At 38.2% G+C, this 21,781-nt stretch overlaps 1 protein-coding gene across 2 annotated transcripts in view; it reads right to left on the bottom strand.

The window, feature by feature from the left end:
• Positions 1–21,781, bottom strand: part of VKORC1L1 (vitamin K epoxide reductase complex subunit 1 like 1) — a 59,999-nt gene that overhangs the window by 37,837 nt on the left and 381 nt on the right. The window lies entirely within an intron of this gene.

Raw genomic sequence — 21,781 nt, 5'->3', positions numbered from 1 at the left:
AAATTGCTATAATTGTCTAGAAATAAATTTCACAATTCTACCTCCAGGAACATAGCCTGAAAATGGTTGGTTATAGAAAAATAACCAATGAGGTAAAGGTTTACATAAAAGTGTACAAGGGTGCTCATCACAGCATTTAAAACAGCAAATTGAAAAAACCTACATGGGAAACAGTCCAGGACAAAACAAATTACATTTTGGCCATTTAGTGGAATTCTACACACACATCAAAAGCTGCTTTCAAATATTTTATTACAAGTCAAAATGCTTACAATTCAAAATTAAATGAAAACAAAGAGCACAGTCTCAATTTTGTTCTTAAAAAAACAAAACAAAACAAAACAAAAACACAGGGACTTCCCTGGTGGTCCAGTGGTTAAGAACCTGCCTTCCAATGCAGGGGACGTGAATCGATCCCTGGTTGGGGAACCAAGACCCCATATGTCATGGGACAACTAAACCCACGCATCGCAACGAGAGAAGCCCACAGTTTCTGGTTCTTTGCATGTCTGGTAACTTTTGATTTGATTGTGAATTTTATGCTTTGGGTGCTGGATTTTGCTATACTCCTTTAAATAGTGCTTGACTTTGTTCTGGTGTACAGTTAAGTTTCTTGAAATCAGTTGGACCCTCCAAAGCTTGCTTTTGTGCTCTGTTGGAGTGGGTCCAGAACAGCCTTTAATTTAAGGTTAATTGAGACCTATTACCAGGGCAGTACCTTTTTAATGCCCTGTGCATACTCTGGCAAGTGAGAACACAGACATTCCCAACCTGGATGAGTTCCAGCTCACCATTTTTCCAGCACGGTTCTTTCTCTGGCCTCAGGTGATTTCCTCTCATGCATGTGCAGATCAGTACTCAGCCAGACTCAAGGGGACACCTCTGCATATCTCTGGTGTTTTCTATGCCACTTCCTCCTGTAAGCCCCACAAATTATAGCTGCCTGGGCCCCTTCAAACTTCTCTGTCTTCTCAACTCAGTGAGATCACTGGGCTCTACTTGGGTTCCCCACTCCTGCTATGCAGCCCGAAAACTACCTCCAGATAATAAAGCGGGGCGACCATAGAGGCTCCTTAGATTTGCTTCCCTTCTTTCAGTGATCACATTCCTGTGTTTGTCTGTTATTTCATATATTGTCTAGTTTTCTAATTGCTTAAGGCAGCAAGGTAAATTCAGTCCTTGTTATTCCAAACAATGCTGGGCAGAATAAATATGGTAAAAATATGGTATATCAACTATCGATTTTACTATTTCCTAAAGCCTTTGTCTTAGTCTTCATCCAGCCCTCTTTTTGAAAAAAAAAAAAAAAAAAAAAAAAAAAATCTATTTTTTGTTGGAATTTGCTCCACTCTCAATTTGACACTACACTCTTTTAATTTTACTTCTCTGATTATGATTTATTCTTGAATCCTCAAATACAGGCAAGTTTCCAAAGTCCTGTGCTTGCCACATTTCCTTCTCCATCTGTGCAGGATAGTACCATGTGTAATTTCAACAAGCCCCACAGTTTCATTTGTGACCTCTTTTGCTGCTGACTCTTAACACAAGAGAAGCACCATATGTAACTGGCCTTGGACTTCTTCATTCATGAATAGAACACACACACCAGAAAGCAGAATACAAAATGCAAAAGCTCAACTACATCTTGAAATTTGAGTTTTTATACGTACATTTATATGTATGTAACCACACACACACACACAAAAAGTTAATTCAATGTTAAGAATAATTGTTTTATGAATACTTTTTATTCTATATATTTTCTGTATTTTCATTATACATATACATACACAAACACTACATTTACAATGAGAAGTTTATTTTCTAAATTCCCATTTCTACATCACAGCTCCTGCTGTTTTATAGGCCAGCATCTCAAGCCAATATTTCCCCAAATCATATATCTTCCACCTAGGACCTGCCTGTCTCCCTCTGTTCTATTTAATGGGACAAGTCCTCCCATAAACTTCAAAGTCATTTCAACTTGTTCCTCTATCTCCACATCAATTCCCCCAGTCAAAGGTTCCAATGAAACAATATTACTACAGAAGGCTCTAGACTAATGATCTCAAACAGTACTGAACACCTAGCAGAACGAAAACCCCCTTTAAGATAAGTCAGAAATAGGGGAGAAAGCTGCCAAGAGAAAGCAATTCCCTTGGCACAGAACCAGACTGTGCCTGAGGTGAAGAGGTAGATTTTGAGAAGACCAAAGTTGGACAGTAAGCCCAGGGGAAAAACTACTGAGCAGGCTGATGGTCAAGAGACTGAGAACTTCATGAGCCTGAGTTTGACTGGCACCTACAGACGAAAACAGGAGAAACAAGAGGTGAGATAAAGCTTCAAATACCACTTTGGCATCAAGTGCTTTTGCTGCCACAACTGGTGTTAAATGTTGGTTAGGTGAGTAATACACAGGATCAACTTTTTACCGTCTGACTAGCCATTCTGAACAATATGGTTCTAACTTTATATTTTAATGATCTCTTAAAACTAAGTAATAAATGAACAAGGTACAGAACTCAAAGGTCACAAAATAGTTTAAATGAATTTTGAGGATGTTATGCTAAGTGAAATAAGCCAACTGCAGAAAGACAAATACTTTATGACTCTACTTTTATGAGGCATCCAGAGTAGTCAAAGTCATAGAAAAAACAAAAGTAGAATGGTAACAGCTAGGGATCAAGGTGAAGAGGAAATAGGAAATTTTAGAGTCATTTAATGGGTACGAAAGGCTCTGGAGGTTGGGTGCACAACAATGTATATATACTTAACAGTAAATCCTGAACTGCATACTTAAAATGGTTAAGATGGCAAAATTTATGCTTTGTGTATTTTGCGGCAATTTAAATTTTTTTTAATTTAAAAGTCACAAAATAATAATGGGAGAGTGTTTCCCATTAAGTCACTCGCTCACTCTCAGAGGGAAAAAAAAATGTATACACACACACACACATTTCTCTGTCCATATACATATATATGTATATTTTCTATCCTTCTAGAGATATTCTATATAAGTCTGTATGTACATGCCTTAAAAAATACACACATGGAAAGGACAGCAAACTACATATAGTGTTCATGCACCTTGGTCTCTTCATTTAATGTATCTTAGAGATATTTCTAAAGGAATACACATAGAACTTCTGAGAGCTACTACTAATCCACTGTATGACTATAACCATTAGTTATTCTACCAGCTCCCCACTGATGGGTAAATAGGTTTTGTCCAAAATTTTGCTGTTATAAACACAGCAGTGAATATGTTCGTACTATTTCATCCCCAATATATACAAACGTGTATGTTTATGTATGTGTGTACTTACAAGCATAGACGGGACTTGCTAAAACAAAGGTATGAGCTTAATGACTATACATATACACTTTTTAAAAATTATTATTAAAGTATATCATACACACAGAAAAATATACAAATCCTAGATTTATAGCTCGATGAATTTTCCCAGTGTAAACACAACTGTGTAACCAGCACCCACATCAAGATACAGGACATTACAAGCCCTCAAAGCCCTTCTTGTGTTCCTTTCAGTAAGCTCCATCAAGGGTAACACTACTCTGATTTGTAACACCATAGATTAATTGTGTCTGCTTTTGAACTTTTGTGTCTAGCTCTTTCACTCAATCGGAGAAGGCAACAGCACCCCACTCCAGTACTCTTGCCTGGAAAACCCCATGGATGGAGGAGCCTGGTGGGCTGCAGTCCATGGGGTCGCTAAGAGCCGGACACGACTGAGCGACTTCACTTTCACTTTTCACGTTCATGCATTGGAGAAGGAAATGGCAACCCACTCCAGTGTTCTTGCCTCGAAAATCCCAGGGACTGGGGAACCTGCTGGGCTGCCATCTATGGGGTCACACAGAGTCAGACACGACTGAAGCAACTTAGCAGCAGCAGCAGCAGCTTCCACTCAATAATACATTTGTGAGAATCATTTATATGATGTGTGAATCGTAATTCATTCATTCCTTTTTTTTTTTTTTTTTTGCTGGGCCACATGGCATGTGGGATCTTAATTCCCAGATCAGGGATTGAACCCATGCCACCTGCATTGGAAGCATGGAATCTTAACCACTGAACTGCCAGGGAAGTCCTATAATTCATTCATTCTTGCTCTCTGCAATATTTCATTGTTTAATGTATCATAACTTATCCATACTACTCTTGAGATATGTGCATTCTTAATTATAATGGATACCATCTTCTCTCCATAGTTTAGAATCCTGTTACTATATGGAAGTAGCTATTCCCCTACATGTTAGCTAAACATTTTTCTCTTTGCCAATCATATTTATTAAAAATGCTTTCAATATACTTTACATTTGCTTTTCTCTTATTATGACTGAACCTGGAAATTATTTCCTGTTTAAAAACTGTTTTTACTTTCAACCATCTTTGAATGTCCTGTGCATGCATGCTCATTTGCTAAGTCGTGTCTGACTCTGTGACTCTGTGGACTATAGTCTGCCAGGCTCCTCTGTCTATGGGATTTTCCAAGCAAGAATATTGGAGTGGGTTGCCATTTGCTTCTCCAGGGGACCCTCCTGATCCAGGAATAGAACCCGCATCTCCTGCATCTTCTACATTGGCAGGCAGATACTTTACCACCTGAGAAGCCCCTGAATGTCCTATGTCTACTTGTTATTGAGTTGTTGGCCTTTTTTGTATTGATTTAAATGGACTCCCAGTTTTTTTGAAAGAAAATTAACTTCTTAAATCTCAACATTCAAAAAACTAAAATTATGGCATCTGGTTCTGCTACTTCATGGCAAATATATGGGGTAACAAGGGAAACAGTGACAGACATTATTTTCTTGGGCTCCAAAATCAGTGTGGATGGTGACTGCAGCCATGAAATTAAAGGACACGTGCTCCTCGGAAGGAAAGCTATGACCAACCTAGCATCGTATTAAAAAGCAGAGTCATTACATGGCCAACAAAGGTCCATAGTCAAAGTTATGTTTTTTTCCAGTAGTCATGAACAGATGTGAGAATTGGACCATAAAGAAGGCTGAGCACCAAAGAAATGATCCTTTCAAACTGTGGTGCTGGAGGAGACTCTTGAGAGTCCCTTGAACTGCAAGAAGATCAAACCAGTCAATTAAAAAGGAAATTAATCCTGAATATTCATTGGAAGGACTGATGCTGAAGCTGAGGCTCTGATACTTTGGCCACCTGATGCGAAAAGCCGACTCATTGGTAAAAACCATGACACTGGGAAAGACGGAAGGCAGGACAACAAGGGGACAGCAGAGGATGAGACGGTTCGATGGCATCACTGACTCAACAGACATGAGTCTGAACAAACTCCAGGAGATGGTGAAGAACAGGGAAGCCTGGTGTGCTGCAGTCTATGGGATCACCAAGAGTCGGCACAACTAAGCAACTGAACGACAAGAAGTTCCTTAAATATGATGCGTGGCTAGTTTTCTCCCAGTATGTCTCTGGAGTTCTAATTTTGTTTATGTTAGTTATTGCCATGCACAGGTTTTATCTGTCTTTATGCAAACTCATCAACTTTTCTTCTTTATAGTTTCTGCTGTTTCACAACACTCAGGGCAAATGAACTCTCATATTTTGCTGGTGGATATAAGCTGGTAGAGTCACTCTGGAAAACTGTTTGGCAATATATACTAAAATTAAACATACACATATCCTGTGACCCAGCATTTCCTCTCAATTCCAACGGAAAATGAGCACTTGTGCTCTCCCCACAAACATGCATAAGAATGTTCTCAGCAGTTTTACTCCCAAAAGTATAAACAACCAAAATTTCTATCAACAGGAGAATAAAGTGTGACATATTAACACAATATAATTCAACACAACACTAAAAAAGAACTATTACTAAAATGGAAGTAGCTATTCCCCTACATGTTAGCTAAATCAATCAAACTTTTTTCTCTTCACCAATCATACATATTAAAAATGCTTTCATTATGTTGCTATGTGCAACATAAATAAATGCCATACATAATATTAAGCAAAAGAAACTAGACCCAAAAGACTTACCATATGATTCAATTTATGTGAAGACCAAAACCAGGCAAAACTAATCTATGGACAGAGGTCAGAATAGTAGTTATCACTAGGGGAGGTCATATTGACTAGGAAGAACATAAGAGAGATTTTCTAAGTGTTGGAGATGGTCTACATCTTGATCAAGGCAGTGAGTACTTTGTGTATACACACATAAAAATTTGTTGAGTTGATCCCTTAAATATGTGTACTTTCCTGTGAATTGCATTTCGATAAAAGTTTCTTTTTCATTAAATAAAAATAATGTTTATTTTCTGAGAGGCAGGAAGACCAAGTTGTTTGTGGTTTTGTTATTGTTGTTTAGTTGCTAAGTCATGTCTGACTTTCGCGATCCCATGGACAGTAGCCTGCCAGGCTCCCCTGTCCATGGGATTTCCCAGGCAAGAAACTGGAGTGGGTTGCCATTTCCTTCTCCAAGGTTTTTCTCTTTTAAAGTGAGATCACAAGCTAGCTTTTTTCCCCCCCCAAATGGCTACTCAGTTTGAGTGAAGTGAAGTCACTCAGTCGTGTCCGACTCTTTGCAACCCCGTGGACTAGCCCCCCAGACTCCTCCGCCCATGGGATTCTCCAGGCAAGAATACTGGAGTGGGTTGCCATCTCCTTCTCCAGGGGATCTTCCCAACCCAGGGATCAAACCCAGGTCTCCCGCATTGCAGGCAGATGCTTTACCGTCTGAACTGAAGGGTTTAGAGGCTGTCAAACGGACACGACCTATAAAGGCAATTTTGATGGTTTTACATAGAAATTACCTCTAATGGAAGAGAACACAAATGGGAACTATTTGAGATACATTTCTATGTAAATGTAGTTTGCACATAATTCAGCATTTTAACTGAGCACTCTGCAACCTAGACCAAATATCAATTATCTCTTGAGGTTTTCTACTATGTAACAACATCAAATCTACATAGGAACAAATGTTACTCCTGCTTTTCTCTTCTATATCAAATGTCCTGAAGCCTTTGTGTCTCTCTGGAGAGAGGCCGAGTTTCTGAAGGCACATTCCAGTATAAACATCATCGATGGGGTAAAGAAGGACCCGGTCAGTCATATTGTACAGTCTCAGGGCCAGGTGGCCGGAGTAGAGGAATCTGCCTCCTCCTGCATAAGGCGGGTAGACGCCAGTGTAAACAACTTCCGGGATGTAGTACACCCAATACTATTTATTGAAAATTTGTTTTCATCTTTATCACATTTGACATTTCTACAAATAAGGCTACTTCAGTCCTCTCAACTCTATCTAGTGTAACTTGTCTACTCTGGTGCTCTTTATTACTTCTGCTTTAACACAGACTCTAATAGCATTAATCCCTTCTTCATGAACACTGGCTTTTCCATAATTTTTATGAAAAATTTCACTTTTGTCCTTTCATATGAACTTTAGAATCAAGTTTTGAAAATCTTGTTTGAGATATTATTATTATACTGGGTTTACAGATTATATTTTATGAACTTCAAGATACCTTCAATATGAAACTAACACAACACTATAAATCAAGTATACTCCAATAAATATTTTTCTAAAAAGATACAATTATTTTATGTACCACTAAAAAAAGAAAGACATTGCCCAGCTATGGCATAATACTGACGATTTTTATGTCTATTGTTAAATTACTTTTTTCTCTTCAAAAATTTTGTTAGGAAGATATGCAATACCTCTAGAAGTCTATAAAACATTATTGAGAAAAAAAACAAAAGAAGATCAAAACACATGGAGAGATAATATTCATAAACTAGAAGACTCATTGGTATAAAGATTGCAGTTGCACCTAAACTTACCATTGTGGAATCTTACAAGCTGATTTGAAAAGGTATATGCAAATGCAAGGAGCCCAAAATAACCAGGAATTATCTATTGCATATCCAGATTTATCAAACTAGAGTAGTAATTCTCAAACTTTTTTTTTAGTCTTATACTCTTACAAGTTATTGAGACTCTAAAGAGCTTTAGTTTATGGGAGTTTATCTTTTACCTTTGAAACTAAACAGAAAATTCATTTTAAAATAATAAGAAGCTTATCACATGCTAATAGAAATAAATTTATGAAAAACAACTGTTTTCCAAAACATTTAGTGAGAAGAGTGGCACTGTTTTACATTTTCATAAATCTCTTCAACATCTAGCTTAACAGGAGATGGCTGGATTCTCAAATCTGCTCCTTTATTCATTCAACTTCAATATCACACGTCACACATTCTCTGGAAAACCTACTGTGCACTCATGAGACAGTTGAGTGAATAAAGCAAATAACATCTTATTATTACTATGAAAACAGTTTTGACCTCAGAGACCCCTTAAAGGGTCTCAGGGACTCTACATGGTCCCAGGAGAGCTACTGAAATAGACTACTTAATGCAATGGCATTTTGGCATAAGGACAGACAAAATAGAGAAATGGAATAGGAGGGCCCAGACAAATCCTTGTCTATACACCCAGCTGACTCATGACCAAAGTGACTCTACAGAGCAGGGGACAGCGGACATTTTAAAAAGCAGTGCCACAATAATACTGGGTTGGCCAAAAACCTTGTTCGGGTTTTTCTGTACAATGTAATGGGAAAAGCCCAAACACTTTGGTCAACCCAACAGTAATTAGATATTTATATAGGAAAAGAACTAAATTGATCCCTATCTTACACCATTAAAAAAATCCCACATAGACTGTTGATCTATGGATAGCAAAACCTAACAGAAAACAATAGCAAATATATCTTCATCACCTGGATACAAAAAGTTCTAATTATAAAGGAAAAGACTGATGTACTTAACTATATTAAAATTGAGAATTTGTTCATCCAAAAATACCTTTAAGAAAACGAAAAGGTAAGGCAAGCCACGAGTGGAAGATGATATCTGCAATATAGGTATCCGAAAATACACACACACACACACACACAAATAAGAAAAAGACAGAACAGCAGATAGGAAAATGGGCAAATGATTTTAATGAGTCCTTCAAAAAGATGACGGTCAATAAATAAACGAAAGGCTGCTCAATCACAGTAGTAATCAGGGGAATGCAAATTAAAACCAACAAGGATTGTTAAATAGTACAACCACTTTGGGAAACTATTCTGTAGTTTCTAATAAAATTAGATGCCTGCCTGATGACCCAAAATCCACACCTCAAATATACTCAAGAGAAATGAGTATGTATATATAGAAAGATGTGCATGAGAATGTTCATAGCAGCTTAATTCACAATAGCCAAACTTAGAAACAAGTCAATAAAAAAAATGATAATCATAAAATGGGACTGCTGCTGCTCCTGCTAAGTCACTTCAGTTGTGCCTGACTCTGTGCGACCTCATAGACAGCAGCCCACCAGGTTCCCCCATTCCTGGGTTCTCCAGGCAAGAACACTGGAGTGGGTTGCCATTTCCTTCTCCAATGCATGAACGTGAAAAGTGAAAGTGAAGTCGCTCAGTCATGTCTGGCTCTTAGCGACCCCAAGGACTGCAGCCTACCAGGCGCCTCTGTCCATGGGATTTTCCAGGCAAGAGTACTGGGGTGGGTTGCCATTGCCTTCTCCGAAAATGAGACTAAGCAATGAAAAATGGGACTAAGCAACTGATAAAACCGGTGCAACTCATCGAAAAAAAAAAAGCAAAATAATCAACTGTGATATATTTGTATAAGAGAACATTCCATAATAACGAACCAACTACAGCTCCATCACACACAGATGAATCTCACAAAATAATGTTGAGTGAAAACAGCCAGAGCAAAGTATACAAAATAAATGGTTCCATTTATATAAGGTTGAAAAAGCAGGCAAAACTAAACTACCAAATTTGGGTGCAACCTTAGGTAGAAAAGTAAGAAAGTGATTACGATATGATATCATAAGAGTCAGGACAGAGGGCTTCCCTGATGGCTCAGTGGTAAAGAACCTGCCTACCAACACAGGAGACACAGGTTCAATCTCTGGTCTAGGAAGACCCCACATGCCTTAGAGCAACTAAGCCCATGCATCACAACTACTGAGCCTGCACTCTAGAGCCCACAAGCTGCATCACTGAAGCCCACGCACCCTAGAGCCAGTGCTCTGCAACAAGAAAAGCCACCACAATGAGAGGCCCACGTACCACAATGAAGAGTAACCCTGTTCTCTGCAACTAGAGAAAAGCCCATACAGCAATGAAGAGACAGCACAGCTAAAAATAAATAAATAAATAAAATTTTATATATATATCGTCAGGACAGAGATCACTCTAGTGAAGGAGCAGAAGTATAGTTCATAAGCAGGAATTTTAAGGAGGGCTTTCTGCGATGCTGACAATTGTCTACTTAGTGACCTGAATGTTTGTTAACAAGGCTTATGCTTTTTAATCACTACGTCAAAGAAAGATGCACAGACCAATGACTTTTCTGTATGTATCAGAACAAAACTGAAAAGGTTACAAATCAGAAAAAAAAAAAAAAAGATTTTAAAAAGTCAGCTGGACTCGGTAACTGATGGGGTTTGCTGGGGGAAGAGAGAAATAAAGAGACAGCCAAGGGAAACTGCCAGATTTCTGACTTGCACACCAGTTTGGGTGGGGATGCCTTTCACTGAGATAAGGAAACAGCATTTTCAAGGGAAAGATATGAATTTAAGCTTGGACACGGTGAATTTATAGTACCTTTGAGACATCCAGGTAGAGATGTCCAGTGGGCAATTAGATATGCCGATCTCGAGCTCAAAGGAGAGGTCCAGGTGAGAGAGAAATTTTGGATTCACCTGTCAGGGAAATCATGGACAGGGAGATGACTGTCTAGGGAAAGAAGATTGACAAGGAGGTATGGGGCTGATCCCGGGCATGCCAACATTTAACGGGCAGGTCCAGGAGGATAAGCCAGTAAAAAAGAACAAAAAAACTGAGAAGGACCCAAGTGGTGGGAGGACTATCAAGAGTGTGTGGTGAACCATTAAGCAAAGGAAGAGAACGCCTCCTGAGTAATCAGTCACTCACTGCAGGTTGGTGCGTAGTGAAGGAAGCATACGGGTTATGTGCAATACTCAGAGAGCCAGTTTTTACTCCACCTCTCTCTGGCTGATTGGGGAAAAGAACAACCAAGAGAAAACCAATGCTTCTGAGAATGGTCCTAAGTTTTCATGTTGTCTTTAGAAGTGGGAAACGAAGGCCCCTCTCACTCTTCTCCCTGCTTCTCAGGAAGGAAGAAGATAAGACTGGAGAGCGTTAGGTCTGCACCACTGGGCAGAATCGGTATGAAAAGGTCAGCACACAGGTGCAAGCTCACTTTTACGTGTCTTCATGTGACTGAAATGGCATGAGACGCCTTCAAGAGAGGACTTCTGCTACTCCAAGGAAGAGCCAGGGCTAAACCTACTACTTGGGCAGAAAAGGCCAGAGGCAGGAGGCCAAGGCCAGATCAGCAGTCAGCCGGGGCAAATGGGCTCTCTCTGGTTACAAGGCCCTGAGCACTGATAGGAATGAGTCAGGCCAGCTTCGCCCACATCACAGGAGAAAGATCTAGCTGTGCTCAAAAACTGGGGAGATGGAGGGCATCCATCTCATGGCCTGGGTCAGTTTCAAACAAATGAAGCTAAACTACATTGAGAAAAACAGCAACTCCACATAAAAGCAGTGGGGCTCATTGGAGTCTTCTGTCTTGGGCTTTGGTGCTCAAGTCCTAGTCAAGGATAAGAGGCAAAGTTTGGTGGTTTTTATTGCCAGTACAAATCCTTAATATAAATCTCTGCCTTAGGAGCCCCATAATTTGAAAACTGTGGCTGTGGACTGGAGAGAATTCTAATATTCCTGGATCCCACCAGAATACCATCCTAAAATTTCTCAATTTCTAGTACCAGATCAATCACATACAAAACAAAACACAATGGGCATCTAGGTTAAATGTGCATGAGATTAGCAACTTCAGAAGAAGCAGAAAGCCAAAACAGGTTTGTTCCTTAATAAAAAGATTTTAGTGAAGGCTGTCTCCTTCCCAAATTCACCTATAAAGTCAGTACAACTCTAATCAAAATTTCAATGGAATTTTTTTAGACCTTATCAAAATAAATTTTAAAATTCACCTGAAACAATAAATGCATGATAACAGCCAAGAAAAAACTGAAAATGAGCATATTTGCTCTGCTGCTGCTGCTAAGTCACTTCAGTCGTGTCTGACTCTGTGCGACCCCATAGACGGCAGCCCACCAGGCATCCCCGCTCTATCTAGTATCAAACTGTAGTATATAAAGCTGCAGGGGGAAGGGGGACTGTGTAATAGAATTCTGCAGAAACATACACAAACACACCACGGGGATTGAACAGCAAATCCAGAGGCCCTACGTATATAAAGAAATTCTTGCAGCATTTCAAACATGGACAAGTCAATAAGTGAAATTAGGAAAAGCTTGTCAATTTAGAAAAAAGATCTCGACTCCACATCAGACAAAAAGTAAATTCCACATAAACTGAAGGAGTAAATATGATATGAAAAAACAAATTTCAAACACATGAGAGTTAAAAAAAAAAAATCTTGGGATGGTAGAGATTTTGTTAAACAAGATTAAAGGAAAAAAAAAAAAAAAAACAAACCTCAAAAGCTACAAAGAAGTCAAAGATGGGACCACATAAAAAGTTTAAAGTTCTATATGAATAAAAACACCATAAATGAAATTAAAAGACAAGTGAGAAGAAACTAGTTGAAAAAATATGTGTAATGCATACAACAAAGGATTAACTACTGCATATCTGAAGAATTCCTGCTAATCAATAAGAAAAAAAAAAAAGACAACCCTGAAGGGGAAAAAATGGTCAAAGACATGAACAGGCAATATCCAGAAGGAATATGAATGCCCATTAACATGTCTGCACAAAAGTTAGGTTACAGACTCATCTAAAGTCTGATAAGCTACATTTTAGATGATTAAGAAATTAATTTTTTCAATACTAAAAGAAATTAATAAATATACATTCATCTGATGTCAGAATGAGAAATGCCCTTATAAACTTAAAACCTAACAAAAACTTAAAGAAAAATAAATTTTATATACTTTAAAAAAACCCTAGTACTGCAAAAATTAATGAAATAGAAAATGGCAAAAATATTAACAAATATAATAAATTGTTCATATACTTTAAATATAGAAAGCATTATCTAAATCAATATAGAAATTCTTAGATCTATACGAGCAAGACTAGAGAATAAATGCAAACAGTTAAAACAATGTGAAAACCATGAAACCTTGCTTGTACTTGTGGGGGGAAAGGAAGTCAAAACAATGAGATGACATTTTTCACACATGAAATTGATAAAGGTGTAAAAAAATGAGAATGGCCAATACTGGCAGAGGTACAGGGCACCTGATGATCTCCTATTTACCTTACAGGTGGAATTTTTAATGATATGAGAAAAGAGTTGTGACTTGTTAAATAAGGAAAAAAGATATAAAATACATACAGTATGATCTCAACCATATTTTAAAATAACAGCTAAGTTTTATGGACACTTACTTCTCTGCCAGACACTGAGCTAAGGCTGTCTACAGGTTATTGGTGCACTGGTGCACTTCATATTTACAATAATCTTGAGTTAGACACTTTATTATCCTCATTTTATAGACAGACTGTGACAAGAGAGATCAAATCATGGAGCCAAGGTTTCAACCCAGATACATCTGCTCTAGCCTGTGATTGTAACTACTAGTACAATGGACAGGTGGAAATAAATCAAACTCCTAAGAGTTGAATATACTCCTCTCACTTCCTATTTTGTCATGGATATTCCATTACTTTACTTCTAAATATAATGCTGCTTTCAAAAGGTCAATAATCACACAACAGTGACAACAGCATCCTTGAAATGCTGACAGTTTCAGGTGCTAATGACAAAAGAAACTTTATAGATCATAATCCAGGGGATTTAAAACAATTTTTTAAAGCAAAGGAATGCTTTTCTAAGTGAAATTTTATATGGACCTACCATATGAGAAACAAAGCAGCATTTTATTCTATTAGTGTATTTGAAAAGTTCAAATTTATAATATTTACCGTGAAATTCTTCTGATGAACTCAAACCGGGACAAATCTGTTTTGTTTATTGCCCAGTATAAAAAAAAAAAACCTGATTCACAGAGATTAGCAGTTACAAATAAGTCTTTGTCATTCTTTTAAAAACAGCACATTACTGCTATCTAAGGATTTATTACACCTGTCCAGAAGTCCAAGTAGAAAAATTCTAAGTTAAATCTCTAATAATATCAATGAGAATATGTGGTAACCACAAATATTTTGGTAGAAAGAAAAATATGAAGCTTAAAATATATACTAATCTGACATCAAGACATTATATATACAAAGCAGTCACATGTTACTGCACAATGAAATGAGAGCTGTCTATAGGAGCAAATTTGCTCCTATAATCTTACATGAACAAATAAGCACTGGTCTGAATTTTTAAAAGAACAATATAAACAAAGCTACAATTTTTCCAATCAACAGAATTTTTAGAAATTCAAGTACATGCACAAGGAAAGCAAGAAATGTCATTATAAGAATCGTTACCTGGCTGTTGGCATTATGGATAATTTTAGTTTTTTTCTTTTATTTTCCCTCAAATATCCTAAATACATTGCCTTTTCTTTTTTTTTTTATGTCCCATCTAAAAATAGTTATAAATCATAGGAATTTGCAAAAAACTATACAGGAAGGTCCTAAGGACCCTTCACCTAACTTCCTTCAATGGTAATATCTTACATACTTCTAGTGCAAGATCACAAGGAAACTGACTGTGGTACAATCCACAGAGTTTATTAATTAATATTTTCACCACTTTCACATTCATGTGTGTGTTCTATGCAATTTCATCACATTTGACACTTGTAGCTTTGAGTAACAACAGTTGAGATACAGAACTGTTCCCTCCCTACAAAGCTCCCTCATGCTGCCTCCTTAACCACACCTTCCCCTATTCCTAACTTCTGGCAACAACTAATCCATTCTTCATCTCTATAATTTTGTTATCTCAATAATGTTATATAAATGCAACTGTATAGAATGTAACCTTTAAAGACTGACTTTTTTTTTTAACCTAGATAATCTGGCAGTACAAATCAGCAGTCTTTAATTTGTTAAAATTTAGCATGATATAACATTTGAATGTGTATCAATGTTTGAAGTGAAATGGAAATCGCTCAGTCGTGCCCAACTCTTTGCGACCCCATGGACTATAGTCTGCCAGACTCTGTCCATGGAATTCTCAAGGCCAGAATACTGGAGTGGGAAACCGTTCCCTTCTCCAGGGGATTTTCCCAAAACAGGGATCGAACCCAGGTCTCCCACATTGCAGGTGGAAATAGGTGGATTCTTTACTGTCTGAGCCACCAGGGAAGTCCAAGAATACTGGAGTGGGTAGCCTATCCCTTCTCAAGCAGATCCCCAACCCAGGCATAAAACAGGGGTCTCCTGCATTGCAGGAGATTCTTTACCAGCTGAGCTACCAGGGAAGCCCTGGGTAACAATGTTTACAGTGTTTTAAAGTTTACAATGGTAAAAATGTGACTCAAATGCTTATGAAATCTATGTTGTACTACCATAAAACTAGGATTCTGGGGAATGAATTCTTTAAATTAATAATCTGGTACAAATCTAGTGCAATCTAGTACAAACACATTACAGAAGAGAAGCCCATGGCACAGTGCTTCTAAGTCTTATCTATGTTTACAAGAACACGTGGATTACAAGAATGCTTGGCTGTGCATTTTTCTGGCCAGCCTCTAGATTTCAGTCCTTTCCTGACCCAGGTAAGTTTCTGTTACGTGAGAATATGACTGTTTGCTTCCCTCCACAGAATGGTCACCATTTTTGCCTTTCCACATATTTAGAATTCTTTCAAATCAGCCAGGAAATGAATCTCTCTCAAATTCTTGGTTCTGGAGATTTACCTCCACCACACCCCAGGCCCAACTCTCTAGTCTCTAAGTCCTTATGAATCAACACCTCTCTCAGAAAGGACTATCCCACCCCAGTACAAATTCAAAATAACTCTTTTCCCCTCCCCTCTATACCTCCAGGTACCTAGATCCACCTGATGATTCTCCTCTCAGCTATTCTGTCAGGTCTTCCTGATCTTCACCCCACTAGAAATCGCTTCACTAACTAGGTGTGACAAAAGCCCTATCTTTACAAGTTTAGGCTTAGAAAGCAAACACTCCAAGGAGTTACTTCTTGAGCATCATGCCTTCATAGCAATGTCCTTGCTTTTCCAAAAAGATCACGCTCAATAAGTAAAAGCTAAAACATGAAACTAGGCACAGATTGAAAAAAAAAAAAAAAAAAGCATAGATGTGTGTCTATTTTTTAAAATTTGGCTCATATTGGTATTACTGTATCACTATCAGATCAAATGAAATTTAAAGTAGAGGTAAAGAGGGACTTCCTTGATAGTCCAGTTAAGACTGAGCTCCCACTGCAGGAGTATCGGTTTGATTCCTGAAAACTGGAATCAAAGTGTGAAACTAAGATCCCACAAGCTGCAGAGCAAAAAAATTAAAAATAAAGTAGTGGTAAAGAGCCAGATTGCCTGGGTAAAAATGTGATCTCTGCCACTGTATTTTCTAAATCAAGTTTCATTTACCTTCTGTGTACTTCAATCTTCTCATCTGTAAAATGGTGATAAAAATGCCTCACAGGACAGTTTCAAGAATTAAATAACATATGTAAAGCATTCAAAACAGTGCCTAGCACACAGTAAACATTATCCAAGTATTAACAATTATCTCTAACACATGGCAATCCAGCTTCACCTCTTTGTGACATCTATTCCGCTTACACTCTGATGTTCATACTGCTCCTGAAACAATGGTCACATAAGAATCTGTGTTTTATTTATTAAATTCATCTTGATCAAAACTAACTAGCAGAACAAATTTTCTCTTACATAGAAGCAGTTACTATTAACATTCCACCAAACATTCCACCACTATAAAAGTATAGTGGTGATGGAAAGAATGCTAGCAAAGAGGAAAGTACAGATCACAACACAGAATATGGCAGCTTTATGTTTAAAAAACTGGGAGACTAATGTCATATTTATGCTTGTATACACATAAGATGGCTCTATAAAGTTTCATGTCTGATTAAGGAAAGGGAGAAGTACAAGCCTGGGAGAAGGATCATGAAAGGGGTGATTCATTGTATATACTTTAGTATCTTTCAAATTTGAAGCAGTGAATATATTATTTATGTGTGTGTTAGCTGCTCTGTCATGTTTGACTCTTTGCAACCCCACCGACTGTAGCCCACCAGGCTCCTCTGTCCATGGAATTCTTCAGGCAAGAATACTGGAATGGATTGTCATTCCCTTCTCCACAGGATCTTTCCAACCCAGAGATCAAACCTGGGTCTCCTGCACTGCACGCAGATTCTTTACCGTCTGGGCCACCAGGGAAGCCCATATTATCTGTATAAGAATCTACTTTTTAAAATGGAGGTGGTAGGTGGTGGTCCCTCTAAACAAGTACTCTGGAAGCTAGTCTTCTAGTCCCAAGCTGCACTAACTCTGTTACCCTGGGCAAGTCATTTAACCTGTGACTATAGCTGGACCAAGCTAGGGACAGCAAAGATTTCTAGGTTCTAATCTAATTCCAAAAATGTATATCAAAGAGGAGGGTAGTAAATAGATGGTACTATCTTTAAGATATGAGGGGGTACTAGTTCAACATTTTGCAAAGTAAGGCAACTTTTTGAGAACATGAACTGTCAAGCTTATTAATCTTTCAAGATTATTTCTGTCTTACATAAAAGCTCTCCTTAGAAGGGGTCTAATGCAACTTACAGGAAATACCTTTAAAGAATATTCTGCTCATTATTTTGTGTCTCTCGCCATACCTTTGGAGTTGTTTAAATGGATTTTATTAAGTTTTGTGTGTTTTTTTAACATGGACCATTTTTAAAAATCTTAACTGAATTTGTTACAATACTGCTTCTGTTTTATGCTTTGGTTTTTTGACCCCTAGGCATGTGGGACTTTGCTCCCTGATCAAGGGATTGAACCCATGACCCTGCACTGGAAGGCGAAGTCTTAACCACTAGACTACCAGGGAAATCTCTGGACTTTAAGTTTTTATACTAAAGTCTTTATACTATGCCATGGAGTGAGCAATAAAGCGCATGTGTGCATGCTCAGTTGCTAAGCTGTATCTAACACTTCATGACCTCATGGACTGCAGCCCACCAGGCTCCTCTGTCCATGAGATTTTCTAGGCAATAATACTGGGTTGCTATTTTCTTCTCCAAGGGATCTTCCCAACCCAGGGATCGAACCAGCATCTCCTGTCTCCTGCACTGGCAGGATTCTTTACCACTGAGCCACCTGGGAAGCCCCAGCAATAAAGTACACTAGAACAATTTACACTTAAAATACATAAATACTACACCTAAAACAAGAAACTTCTACTATTTAAAGGCATTTATGATGAGACACTGCAAAAAAATAATCATTCCACCTCCAGTCAATAACAGCTGTAACTAATTGAGTACATACTTTATTCCAAGTATCATCCATTTATTCATTCCGTGTATCCTTTTTAATCCTACCATTCATCTGGCAAAGTAGGTTTTAATATCCCCGTTTAACAGGAGAAGCAACTATGGCTCCATGAAGATGACAATTAACTTGATGTCACAGTCTAACAAGTGAAGAGCTAGGAGTCCACCAAAAATCTTTGGATCCGAGCTCAGTGCACTAGACAGGGATTAGCTGCCAGGCTGGTGCAGACTTGCAATGGTGTTTTTTAGTAATTTAAAAGTAAATGAGGAAAAGTAAAAAGAGAGTAAACTTTTCAACAAAGCTAACTGATTCAATTTAAAGGTCTTTCATGCTGAGATTTGGTTCTAATTATTTGAGTTAAAATATCCTTACTTAAAATGACAGTGACAGTCTTTTGTCTCCTGCATTAGCAGGTGGGTTCTTTACCACTAGGAAGAAGCCCGGCACCTCTCTTGCAGCCTCCCAATTTGGGGGGGGAATACTTCTGAAATCCAAAAAAATTTGGAAACTACTTCCTTAGACAATGACGCCTCCCAAAATAACAGAGGACTTCACACAGACACCTCAAGACTCTCTCATTAATCTCTATTTTACTTAGATGGGGACACTGAAGGATTGAGAAATGGGAATAAAGTGAGTTTCAGCGATCCAAAATCACATGAGTTAATGTTGGGCTGGGCAGAGAACTTTCCTCAAGATGTGTTTCACTGGTTGATTTTTCTCATTCTTTATCTTCAATTCTACTCACTCAAACCTGGGCTCAAACTTTCTCTTCCTAAAATAGGAACAGAAAGTTTGTGACTACATTCTTTACTACTACTGCTAGGTGGCAATCAATACTTAAGTCAAATAAAAAGATCTACTACTTGAGGCCTCCAATAATTTGCTTTTATTTAAAGCCTTTTTCACTTTGACAAAATAAAAACTTTTAATTAGGTTTAGTGTACTACTTCCAAAAGAAAATTGGTCAATAAATCAGACTCAAGCAAATTTCCACATTTCTCTATCTCCACTGTATGTGTGTGTGTGTGTGTGTATATATATATAATGTATATAGATAGATAAATATAGTGTGTATATATATATACACACACATATGGCTTTGCAAGTAGTTTACAAACAAGTTGGTCAAACTAGATAAATTTCTTGAATTCTACTGTACACATGGCAAATTTACTGTATACATAGCTATTTACTTTTCTTATTAGCATACTTCTCTTATTTCTTACCTCCTTTGGTGAGCAAATTTAAAATAGTCTATGTACACAGCTACACAATTAAATATTAGTTTCAGTCACAACATATTAAATTCACATTTAAAATTATAAAGAGAGCCAGATTTTTCAGTCTTACACATCTTTTAATCTCACTTGATGCTATTTATATTATTTTATGGTGCCTTATTAAAATGAAATCAGAGCACAAAAACCTGTATCTCGCAGGACACATAACGGAAAATATTTAAAATCTGTACTTACTACATGACTCAAACCCACTCTTTTTGAAGGAGAGCCAATTTTAAGAACTTAAACATACAGTCTGGATAACATAAATCACTCTTTCCATGCCCAAAACTTAACAGATCTAGTAAAATTATAGACTATAATGTATCCAAAAGCTAAAACTGGTAATAATGTTGCTTAAATTCCACATTAGTCTAATATCAAAACTTATTTTATTTCTTCTTTTTTCAAATACCTGATATATACTGCTGCACAGTCTTTTCATTATATATTTATTCAGCTAACTTTGGGTGCAAGGTACTCGAAGTATAAAAGTCCTTCCCAATGGGTAGTGAAAATAATATACAAATGTTTACATAAAATACACTCAGCAGTCCTCAAAAGGGTATCTGAGAGTCTGTTAGGTCTATTAACTTGGTTCAAAATACCCAACAACAAATGTAAACTTTTTGTTACTTTGTTGTATTTTAACTGTTAACTGGTATCTACGTTTTAAACACATTGTGTCTAATGTAGCAATGATGATAACTATTTTCCCACTAAAAAGTTACAGATGAGAAAGAGTACTTGGCTCACTAAGAACATTAAGGGGAAAAGATCCTCAGCCTGGAGCTTGTAAATAGTAACAAGACAAACTCCAATGCTAGGTTGTTCATATAATCACCAATATGTAGGTCAAAATAACTAGTGAGCTATATACATGACTGTCTGCCTAGCAATTTACAGATCAACAGGAGAAGAACTGCTCAAACGTGACTACCGCTAACAAACTCAAAATATTAGGCATAGTATGTCTCTATTAACAGTGCAACCTGTGTAACCTAGCAATTGTAAAATAATTTCTTTTACTTTTGCTACTTTTTAAAAAGGAACCCTCCTAAAAAAAAAAAAAAAAAGAGCCGTCACTTTAAAGATGTAAATTCCTCTTTTTTTTCAAAGTAATTTGCCTAGGAAAATCTAACGCAGAAAATAAAGTGTAACAGATAAATCAACTACAACATGCTTAAAAACCTAAGATTATCAGTAAAACAAACCAATCCTTTCAGTTTAGCAATCTATGTATTTTTAATCTTCGGTGGGTATTTCATTATAATAACCGACAACGTTTAAAAGTCACCCTTATTCCCCAAACATCGTCATCACACATGACATATTTTACTGAAATTAAGCTGAGACTAGACCCAAACTCAGGCCACCGGGTATCCCGAAATATACGAGGGGGAATCCAAGAAATCAGATATGTTGAGTGCCGGTATCTTCTTCCAGAGTAGGGTCAAATTCGTGTTTGCCCGCAAATGTCACTGTCTCAAGAAGTCTGCAAAATTCCCATCAGCGCTCCAGAGTACAAAGAGGCCTGACCACGGAAACACCTGTCCTAGCACCGGGAAGACATTGGGAAATGCAACCTCCGAGCCCACGCCGGCCGCACAGCCTAGGGCAGCAGCGGCGACCCCGGACGAGGGGTGGACACTGACCTCACGGCTACTTCGAGCAGGGTCCCGCACCCCCGACCCGCCTCCCGGGGCGAGAACCAGGAAATCTGTCAAGCCAGCCGGGACCCACCCTCCGTGAGCCCCACTCGCTCCTTCCCAGCCTCCCCAACTGCTCTCGGTCCGCTCCGGCCTCCCCGGCTGCACTCTGCCACCTCATCCCTCCCTCCTCGTCGCTCTCGCGGCCCCGCCACCTCAGCCCTGGCGGCCTGCACTCCGGCCGCCCCCCACCCCGGGCCGCCGCTCCCCTCCGGCCCCGGCCGCGGCCC

This window comes from Bubalus kerabau, chromosome 23 (genome assembly GCF_029407905.1).
Source record: "Bubalus kerabau isolate K-KA32 ecotype Philippines breed swamp buffalo chromosome 23, PCC_UOA_SB_1v2, whole genome shotgun sequence".
Classification (NCBI taxonomy): Eukaryota; Metazoa; Chordata; class Mammalia; order Artiodactyla; family Bovidae; genus Bubalus; species Bubalus kerabau.
This window is presented reverse-complemented; position numbering and strand designations above follow the sequence as displayed.